The 10,554-nt window shown below is 43.6% G+C and overlaps 1 protein-coding gene across 5 annotated transcripts in view; it reads left to right on the top strand.

Annotated features, from left to right (window-relative positions):
- The first annotated feature begins 1,255 nt into the window (after window positions 1-1,255).
- Window positions 1,256-10,554, top strand: part of THRAP3 (thyroid hormone receptor associated protein 3) — a 74,493-nt gene continuing 65,194 nt past the window's right edge. For 2 of the 5 annotated variants that reach the window (XM_022575241.3, XM_022575239.3), the window contains exon 1: window positions 1,256-1,368. The gene's annotated coding sequence lies outside the window, so the exon portion shown is untranslated. Of the gene's footprint in view, window positions 1,369-1,407; window positions 1,986-10,554 lie in introns of those variants that run through there. The other 3 variants (XM_089895928.1, XM_022575240.3, XM_089895923.1) reach the window with 2 other exon arrangements.

Below are 10,554 nucleotides of genomic sequence, written 5' to 3'. Positions count from 1 at the left end.
CCTTTCAAGAAACACTACACAGCATGCAGCCTACAGGAAATGCTCAAAGAAAGAAGACAGTGTGGAAGGAATGCTGCTGAGGCCAGTAAGGGTGAGAGCTGATGTGGCAGCATGTGAAATTTGAGTTGAGCCTAGTGAGTTTTTCTCGCAGGAAGAATAGATTCAATATTTTTTTCACTTTTACTTTGTTTACATTGCCCTGGAGATGCAGAAATCCATCAAAACTGATCCTTGTTCTAAAGAGCTCACAGTCTGGTGGAGAAGACAAACACAGTCCTTGATAATTATAAGATGGAAAGGTACTGTGCGAGGACAGAGATGAGAAGGAGCTCGTAAACTTGGAAGGCTTCACAGAAGAGGTGACAGTGGAGCTCAGTCTTAAAGGTTGGCGTTCAGTAGGGTAGGAATTCTAGCGCAAACCAGCCTGTGCAAAAAACTTGATAAATGCCGTGGTTGTCAAACTTCTATGTACGTTAAGAATCACTGGAGAAGTCTGTTTATAATGCAGATTCCAAGGCTATACCTTCCGGGAAATTTCTCATTCTATAGGTGAGGGCATCCACTTTAATAAGCTTTACAGGACCACACTCTTTAAAACCTCTTTGTGTGCTCCCACTGTCGTTGGAAGTGGGGGGCAGCGGTGGCGGGAGATGAGAGTGGAGAGCTTTGCCCACCCGGGCTTCTGGGTCTCCATAGGAGCACACTGTCACAATAAAAACAAATTCATTTTGAGTCGCGCTTTCAGGGTAGTAGATGCTTTTGTGTGCCGTACTTTGTCGGAGTCCCGCAACAACTCTGTGGGGTAGAAATTAAGAGTCTCATTTCATAGGGGAGGAAGCTGAGGCTCAGAGAGGGGAGATTTGCTCAAGGTCACGAAGCGAGAAGTGGCAGAGTAGAAACCGAAAGCCAGGTTAGCAGATTCCCAGCTCAGAGACTTTCCGACTACGAAGGGAGGCCGCGAGTGGGTGGGGCTCAGGCCCTCGCTCCAGGCTGCTTCCAAAATGGTGGGGGCCTTGGCGTCAGCAACGCCCCCGCCCCTTCCGTCCACCTCCCTCCTTCTTCCCCAGGCCACCCAGGCGGGGGGAGGGGATGGAACGGAGCAGCCCACGTGACTGCCGACAGCCTGGCGCGTGACGCAAAGCGGCGGGCCCGGCGCTCGCCTTGCCTTGTGGGAAACGTAGTTCCGTAGACCGTCAAGCTTGCCAGGAAGGCGGGACCTAGGACTACATTTCCCAGGAGGCCGCGGGGCGACGCCGCAGCAGACGTCGTCGGAGAGCTGGGACGCGGGGCGCGCTGTCGGGCGGGGGGCAGGTTCGGGCCGGTTGTGCCGTTGCGAGGTTGCTGCTGCCGTCGCTGAGGTGGGCCCAGGTGAGTGAGGGCCCTTGATGGGAATTAGGGCAGCTCAGTCTGCTCCAGTCGTTTCGTCTTTTATCTTTTCTCCGCGGCCGCTGGCTCACGGTGCCCGGCAGGCCTGGCGCGGAGCCGCTCCCCCTCGCCTGCTCCTCGGCTTCTTCAGAGCGGGCCCTGCTCGCTCCGGCTCCTCCCCCTCCCCGCCCTTCAGGGCTTCCTCTCGCTCCGGCCTAGCTCCCGACGCTCAGGGCCGCGTTTCCTCCGGAGCACCCCCTATGCTTTTTCTTGCTTGCAAGCTGCCAGGGAGGGGCCTCCACCTCCTCTATCTCCCCGCCTTAGTCGGGTGAATCCTGAATCCTATTATTTGGATTTCTCCTTTTCCCGGAACTCTTGAGTGCCCTTCCCCCCAGCCTAATCTCCATTGGCCTGGATCTGTCTTCTTCTAGGGCGCATGTGGCTGGCACTCAGTAAATGTTGGTACTTCTTCCGTTCTTTTCTGCCTTGTGGCCAGAGGAGGCATAGTCCAAATTTATCACCCACGGGAACATTGGTGCGCCCACTTTCATTTCTCTTGCGCTGGAGGTGAGGCCGATTTGTGTTCCAGTGGTAATTGGCGAGTGTTCTGCCTGAATAAGGTAATTTCCTTCATCTCCCTTAGCACCCAAGCAACTTTTATCAGTTACCCTCTTTGCCTTTCTAAGTCATAGGGATGGAGTATGGCGGCAGAAACTGGCGAGTAGCGCTGGTGCCCAGCAGTTGGAGCCATCAGTGGTAGTTGAGTGTTTACGAGGAGGTTGTTCATTGGATTGAAGGAGAAGCCTCTGAGAGCGTGGTAGAGCCTGGCGGGAGAGAGCCGATGAAGCTTCTGGTGGCAGCGTAACGGAAGGGTCCTGGAGCCAGCTGCCTGGGTTCAAGTTTTGGCTCTGCTAGCTTTTGGTTTAAGGTCGAGGAGCTTCACTTCCAGGTCGTTCAGTTTCCTTATCTGCAAAATAGCGGCAACACTGGTTATTTTATAGCGTAACTGTGAAGGTTAAATGAGGTAAATTGAAAACCGCTTAGCTCATTACCTACCAGGTATTAAGCACTAGTATCATTATCGTCACTTTTAGAATTTATAGGTTGTAGGCCCAGAGTGGAAAGGCACGTATCACACCATCTTTTTCTTTCCCTTTCAGATGGCCCTCCCTTTTCTTGTTTGTGGCAATACGGTTTTTTGTAGTTTTTCCTGTTATCTAGACAGACCGATGTGTGTATCAAGCCTGTTAAAGAGCCAAAGCGGGCTGCTGCCATGAAGAACTTGTGGAACAAACTGGGCTTAGTTTGTTCTCTACTGGGAAATTAGTTTTGTGAATTAGTATACATACTTTAGCAATATCAAAAGCAGTTTTTTTCTGCAGCCATTTAAGCTTGATTGTATTTTGTAGAAGAGTGGATTGAAGTTTCTGTTAGGAACTGTCTAACTAAAAGCCTTTACGTTCAATACAATTCCATCTCTGCTTTTTACATCTCTTAGCACTAGTGAAAGATGTCCGGTTTTGGAGACTGGTGTTTTTAGTTTGCAGATCAGGTACAGTCCAATTGTAGCGGTGGTGGTGTTAATAGTAGTCATAGCAGCAGCAGTAGTAGTAGTTCTTTAGCATATTAGTTTAATAGCATAACTAGTACAGGTATTTTTTTTATTAATTTATTTTTTATTTTTAGCTGCTTTGGGTCTTTGTTGCTGCGTGCAGGCTTTCTCTAGTTGCGGCGAGCGGGGCCTACTCTTTGTTGTGGTGCGTGGACTTCTCATTGCAGTGGCTTCTCTTGTGGAGCACTGGCTCTAGGCATGTGGGCTTCAGTAGTTGTGGCACACCGGCTCAGTAGGTGTGGCTTGCGGGCTCTAGAGCGCAGGCTCAGTAGTTGTGGCGCACGGGCTTAGTTGATCCGCGGCATGTGGGATCTTCCCAGACCAGGGCTCGAACCCGTGTCCCCTGCGTTGGCAGGTGGGTTCTTAACCACTGCGACTACGCCACCGGGGAAGTCCCCAGATATACATTTTAAAATCGTTTTTGCCAGGGGTGTAGAAAATGGATTGTGGGGCTATCAGTTAAGAGGCTATTGTACTGTTATAGCCTGGAGATGATAGTTGCCTGAAGTAGAGAGATGGAGTGGAGATGCGTTGGTGGGAAGAAGCAGAGGGTTTTGAGATTAGGTAGTTTCAGTATTCTCTAGAGCAAGACGTTCTTAGTACGGTCCATGGACTACAGGGAGCTCATGAACTATAAAAGTTTTGTGAGGGAAGTGCATTTTCTCAAAGGGTCATTACCTTCCATCCATTAGAGTCTCAAAATTTAAGAACCAGTGCTCTATAGAGTTTGTAATTCAGGTTTTTTTTTTTTTTTGGCTGCACCAGGTCTTAGTTGCTGCACGTGGGCTCTTTGTGGAGGCTTATAACCCATAAAAAAGTAATTGCCCGTGGCTTACCAGGAGAGTTAAGAGTCATGGGTACCCTTTCTAAAAGATTGCCTTTTTTTTTTAAAAATAAAATTTATTTTATTTATTTAATTTTGGCTGCGTTGCGTCTTCATTGCTGCGTGCAGGCTTTCTCTAGTTGTGGCGAGTGGGGGCTACTTTGTGTTGCGGTGCGTGGGTTTCTCATTGCAGTGCCTTCTGTTGTGGAGCATGGGCTCTAGGCGCAAGGGCTTCAGTAGTTGTGGCAAGTGGGCTCGGTAGTTGTGGCTCATGGGCTCTAGAGCACAGGCTCATTAGTTGTGGCACACAGGCTTAGTTGCTCCACGGCATGTGGGATCTTCCCGGACCAGGGCTCAAACCCGTGTCCCCTGCATTGGCAGGCGGGTTCTCAACCACTGCGCCACCAAGGAAGCCCAAGGTTGCCTTTCTTTAGGGAACTCGTTTTTTGTTTGTTTTAAATCAAAGTTAAATGCTGTGCCATAGAAAAGTCACCTTTTAGTTTCTTTTTCTCTAGGAGTTATGGGCCGATGCACATACCGAGGAAGCTGAACATTAGTGAGCTCAGTTTCACGAAAATCCATATTCATTCCTACTGTTTTCTTCCATTGGGTTTTGTTTATAGTTTAGTGGTAGAAATGGAGCACCTTAGTGTGTGAAGAGTGAGATTGTTTTCTTCTTGCTTTCCTTCTAACAGTTAGGGGTTTCATATGTATGTTTATACATTTTGTAGTGTATTTTTCAGATGATAGTGTGTTACTGGAAGCATAGGGTGTGCTTTTTTCCACACAGTTAGAGCTCTACCACTGAAAGAACCATGTATTTTTCTTTTTATGGCAGATGTTGAAGACTGAAGGCTCATGGACTAAATCCAGTCGGCAGATGTGTTTTGTTTGGCTTACACAGTGTTGGAAATTTGAATTAGTTGTCAACATTGAAAAACAGGGAGATTTCATGTAAAAATGTGGATTCAGGCTGCTTTGAAAAATCAGATCTGGCAGCCATGGACCTGTGTTTCTGCTTGCAGCAGCAGTCTTTTATAGTTGGGCATGTCCTTATATCACCACTAAAATATATTTTTTCTGCTTTGGTGCTTTATTTGTTTCCTTTGTTTCTTCTTTAAAAAAAAAAGGAAATTTTAGATAACTTCAGAAGAGGGAGATGGAGCAGTGCAGTGGGGAGGGGGGCCCCAAAACATTGAATTATTTTGTTTCCAAATTGAAGAAGCCCAAGGGCTTTTAGAAAGCAAAAGGCATTGATCTGACCCCTGACCATGCCTTTTTAGCTGGCACGTGTGCAGTGTCCTCATTTTTGTTCTGCCTGATTTGCTTTTCAGCATCTGGAATGCAGTAACTGCACAGCTTGGCTTGTGCATCAGAAGATAGAAGGCCAAGCAAAGAGAAGTTGCTGAATGTCTAATTAGAAGACTTTTGGCGCCTGTCTTGAGGCAAAAGTGTGTGTGTGTGTGTGTGTGTGTGTGTGTGTGTGTGTTTAATGTATGCATTTGTGAAGTCCATCGCTTTGCTTTCAGAAATCCTGTGTGTGTTTTGGAGAGGTTCATAACTCAATTTTATTTTTGTCTATTTTAATTAAAAGGTCAGGATACATAAAGGATTTTAAAAAAAAAGTATTTGGCTGCGCTGGGTCTTAGTTGCGGCGTGCAGGATCTTCATTGTGGCATGCGAACTCTTAGTAGAGGCATGTGGGATCTAGTTCCCTGACTAGGGATTGAACCCGGACCCCCTGCATTGGGAGCATGGAGTCTGAGTCTTAGCCACTGGACCCCCGGGGAAGTCCCTACAGAAAGGATTGATAGAGGAGTCATAGAGGTGAGACTGCTTTCTGAAGCTACTGTAGAGATTTCTTCACTCCAGGACTCTCCATTGTATCAGGGCTTCCCGGAAAATGATCTCATTGTATCTAAAGGATGTGTCCTATGTGTCCTAGAGTCTTGACTAAAACCTTTGGCTACCAGATTATGGGCTATCAGAAAAAACTTTAAAAATGAAGGAGATTGCGGAAGTTGGTCAGGCGCCAGAGTGGGGTTGCCCAATAAAGAAAAAGAATTGGGTAAATTTTTTAATGTAAAAAAAATTCTTGTTTCAGGTGTAATAAAGTTATCCTTTACAAAGCCTTTTTTTTGGCCGCATAGCATGCGGGATGTGGGATCTTAGTTTCCCGACCAGGGAGACCAGGGATCAAACCCCGCACCCCCTGCAGTGGAAGCACGGAGTCCTAAGCACTGGACCTCCAGGGAAGTCTCACTCTGACAGTTTTGATGTCCCTTTGTATGCATGTATCACATTGGAAAAGTGTTCTGAGAGAGGCTTTTCTTGATGACCTTATCTATAATGGTACTCTGATCATTAACCAATACCCCTCCCCAACCCCGTGTTATTACTGTGGGATATTACATTATTTATTTTTCATCTGTTGTGTTTTCACCTTTTTAGAGAGTGAAGCAGGGATTTGTTTGATTCACTGCTGAATCCCCACACCTAGGACATTCTCTGTTAAAAAGAAGAGGCTTAGTAAATATTGAGAGAAAGGATGAATTAATATGGGAATAAATAGATGGCTGACTGGGTGACAGTCTCTGGAGGTGCTCCCACTATCGAGTTCTAGCTTACTCGGATTCTGTTGAAAATAATTTGTATGGCGGTTGGTGAGGAGATTGCCAAGGGGCAAGGGGCAAGAGGGTACTTGCTGGAGTGATAAAAGTATTCTATTGTTGGGTTGGGTGGTGTTTACATAGTATATTTTGTCAAAACTCACTGAACTGTATCTTTAAGATGTGTACATCTATTATATATGAGTTATAATAATTTATAAAAATTTGTATTCAGAACTCATTCTTTAAAGGCTGTTCTGTAAAACTGAGGTAATGCGGGCTTCCCTGGTGGCGCAGTGGTTGAGAGTCCGTCTGCTGATGCAGGGGATACGGGTTCGTGTCCCGGTCCGGGAAGATCCCACATGCCGCGGAGCGGCTGGGCCCGTGAGCCATGGCCGCTGAGCCTGCGCGTCCGAAGCCTGTTCTCCACAACGGGAGAGGCCACAACAGTGAGAGGCCCGCGTACGAAAAAAAAAACAAAAACAAAAAAACTGAGGTAATTCTGTAGGTAGGCTGTGGTTAATGATTGTTTTCCTTGAATTTTTGGTAAGTTTAGCCAAGTGTAGGTGGGACAGGAGGTTTTAAAATACTCTGGAGTGAGGAGGTGCCTCAGACGTTATGAGGAAAGGAGGCTAACCTGGCCAGGCTCTGAATAGCCCACCCCCATTTCAGTCTGAGGTGCTGCATTGATATTTTATACTTTGGGGTTTGGTAGGGGATATTTTCTGTTCCACTTTTAGCAGAATATTTTCAGCTGTAGTGTTCATTTAATAGGGCATGGTCATGGAGTTATATGATCTGTGGTACCTAGAGACCTTGGAATGAGATGAGAAATGCAAGTCATTTCTTATCAGAAGTTTTTTGTTGTTGTTTTTAATTAAACTGGGACCTTGGGGCAAGTTGCTTAACCCTTCAGTGTATCTGTTCAGTTTCAGATGGAGATGGAAATCTCTTATCTACCTCCAGCAAGGGTTATTGTGATGGCTAGATGGTTAGCCCAGTGCCAGGGTTAATAGTAGGGATTCAACAAATTAATTTTATTATATATGGAAGATGGATTGCTTGTTAGCTACTTGGGAAAGGGAAGCAGTTATATGGCATTAAATCTGAAAGGACAGTGAGAAACACGCAGAGCTCTCAACTGATAGCATATGGAAAGTGCTGAGTACCCGATTAAGTTGGTGTTCAAGATTGTGAGGGAAGGATGACTTAATTACTCAATAAACAGCTCTGGAACAGTTGGCTAACCTTTTTGAAAATTACATTAACTTGACAAAATAAATCACGTGAAAACAAGAGAGATACAGATTAAATCAAAAATGAAATACCCTTTTTTCCCTCAGATCTCCATCATGATAAAAAAAACAATATAACGGTTATTGTTGGTGAGGGTGTGGGGAAATGGACATTCTCAAGTACTCCTGGTAGCAATATAAGGTGCTGTAGCTGTTCCAGAGAACAACACAACGTACCTGTGCTTTTAGGAATATACCATAAGGAAATAATTGCACAGGTCCTTAAAGATAAGGATAATCGTTACAGTGTTACATTAAGTGAAAAATTAAAGACAACCTAAATGTACACCACTAGGGAACTGCTTATGTTATAGCATGTGTGTACAGTGGAATGCTAGGTAGAAAAGAGAAGTAGATGGAAGCACCATATTTGTTGACATAATACAATGTGTAGAAAAATGCCCAGAACTGATGCTTTTGTTCTGTTCAAAAACCTTTCTGACTCTCCATTTCCTCCTTAGTCAGTGTTTATTAAGCGTGTACTGAGCTTTAGATTCTGTTGGAGAAAAATTACCTTAAATATGTGGTCTGTGGTCTAGATCTGCACAGTTCATTTTGGTAGCCACTAGCCAAATGTGGCTAGCTTACTTTGAGTTAATTAAAATTAAATACTTAGTATACTTATTTAGTATACTTAGTATAGTTTTCACACTAGCCATATTTCAGGTGGTCAATAGCAGCAACGTGTGAATGGTGGCTGCCATTTTGAGTAGCATAGATATGGAACATTTTCCTCATCTCAGAAAGTTCTGTTAGCGTGGATCTAGATTGTCTTTTCATGTTTTTGTCAGCATCGCTTCTGCATATGATAGGTGGGGCCTCAGAGTAGTTGCAGTTTTCTCCCCTTAGAGTTTACAAAAGAATTTTGGACTTTGCTTTGGCTATCATTTATGCATCACCATTTTCATAATATTTAAACTCTCTTTACCTCTTAGCCCACAATGGGTTTGTTCAGAATGCAGAGAGAATGCTACCTCTGTGGCCAAAGGGGAAAACATGGGGACAATTTTGCTAAACCTCCTCGTTCTGGATTAGAATTTTTTTTAACCTATTAGAGTTTCTGTACTTTAAAAACAACTGAGCAGGAACTGGAATTGAGATTCATGCATGGATTGTTTTTGATGTTGTATGGCTTTTCTTTTTTTGGGGAAAGAGGGCATTAAATACTTACTAAATGTCTGCTAAGTGCTAGGCATTTACCAAAATGAAAATAACGTGGTATACAGATCTTTACTGATTGATATTCTTTTAGGATTTAATTTCTGTCCAGGTTAGTTATTTTTTAGAAGTGGATGGATTTATTGCTTAAATCGGGGCTTCAAATATTGCCTTCAGAATATTGGTTATTTATGTTGGATGAGCTAAATCTTAATTTGTTATTTTGGGGCTAGGGTAGGCAAATATATTCCCACTGTGTTCGTGTTATTACAGTTGTGATGATCCCATTGAATGTGGCTGAAATGAACTTTTAGAAGATTTAGTGTAAGTTGGCTTTTACATTCTCTCATCCCTTTAGGCTCATGTTTCTCTTATACTGGGTAGGTTAGTTGCTCTGCATGAAGTGTTTTTCGTAGGGATGAAAATTTCTTTGATTTTTTTTTTTTCGTCCAGTGTTTTATTATGAAAGATTTCAAGCATGCAGAAAAGTTGAAAGAATTGTACAGTGAGTACCCATATGCCCGCCACCTAGATTCTACATTTGTTAGCATTTTGCTATGTTTATTTTATCACATATCTTTTTTTTTTAATCACATATCTTTATACTCATCACTCCACCGTATTTTTTTCCAGGTTTTTTTGTTGTGGCTAAATATACAGAACATAAAATTTACCGTGATAATAATTTTTAAGTGTGCAGTTCAGTGGTATTAAGTACATTCACTGTTGTGCAGCCATCGTCACTGTTCATCCGCACAATGTTTCATCTTGCAAAATCGGTACTCTATACCCCATTGAATAGTCCGTCCCCATTCTCCCTTCCATCCCCAGCCTCTGACAACCATCATTCTACTTTGTCTCTAAGGTTTAGACTGCTCTAAGTACCTCATAGAAGGGGAATCAAAGAGTATTTGTCTTTTTGTGACTAGCTCACTTCAGTTAGCATAATGTCCTCAAGGTTTATTCATGTTGTAATATGTCGAATTTCCCTTCATAATATTCCATTGTATGTAGGTATATACCACATTTTGCTTATCCATTTATCCATCAGTCAGACACTTGGGTTGTTTCCATGTTTTAGCTATTGTGAATAATGCTGCTGTGAACCTAGGTGTACAAATATCTCTTCAAGACCTCGCTTTCAGTCCTTTTGAGTATATACCCAGAAGTTGAATTGCTGGATCATATGGTAATTCTATGTTTAGTTTTTTGAGGAACTGCCATTCTCTGCTGTTTTCCACAGTTGGTTACACCATTTACATTCCCAACTACAGCGCCAATTCTTCCACATCCTCACCAGCATTTCCTCCCTCCCTCCCTCCCTTCCTCCCTCTCTCCTTCCCTCCTTCCTTCCTCCCTCCTTCCTTCCTCTTTTCTTTTCTTTTTTTTAAATAGTAACCATTCTAATGGGTGTGGTGTAGCTTTGGTTAGCATTTCCCTATTGATTAGTGATGTCCTCTTTTCATATGCTGTGGACCATTTGTATATCTTTTGAGAAATATTTGTTCAAGTCCTTTGCCCATTTCCTTATTTTTTTTGAAGCATTTTAAAGTAAGTTGCAGAAATCAGTACATTTTATATTTAAACGCTTCAACATGCATATCATTAGCTAGAGTTCAATATTTATGATTGAACTCTTATGAGTCCCTTTTTGGGGGAGGACAGGGAGGTAAAATTTACACACCTAAATGT

This window comes from Delphinapterus leucas, chromosome 1, assembly GCF_059928025.1.
Source record: "Delphinapterus leucas isolate spDelLeu-1000000601 "Yukka" chromosome 1, BTC_Dleu_Yukka2, whole genome shotgun sequence".
NCBI classification, from domain to species: domain Eukaryota; kingdom Metazoa; phylum Chordata; class Mammalia; order Artiodactyla; family Monodontidae; genus Delphinapterus; species Delphinapterus leucas.
This window is presented reverse-complemented; position numbering and strand designations above follow the sequence as displayed.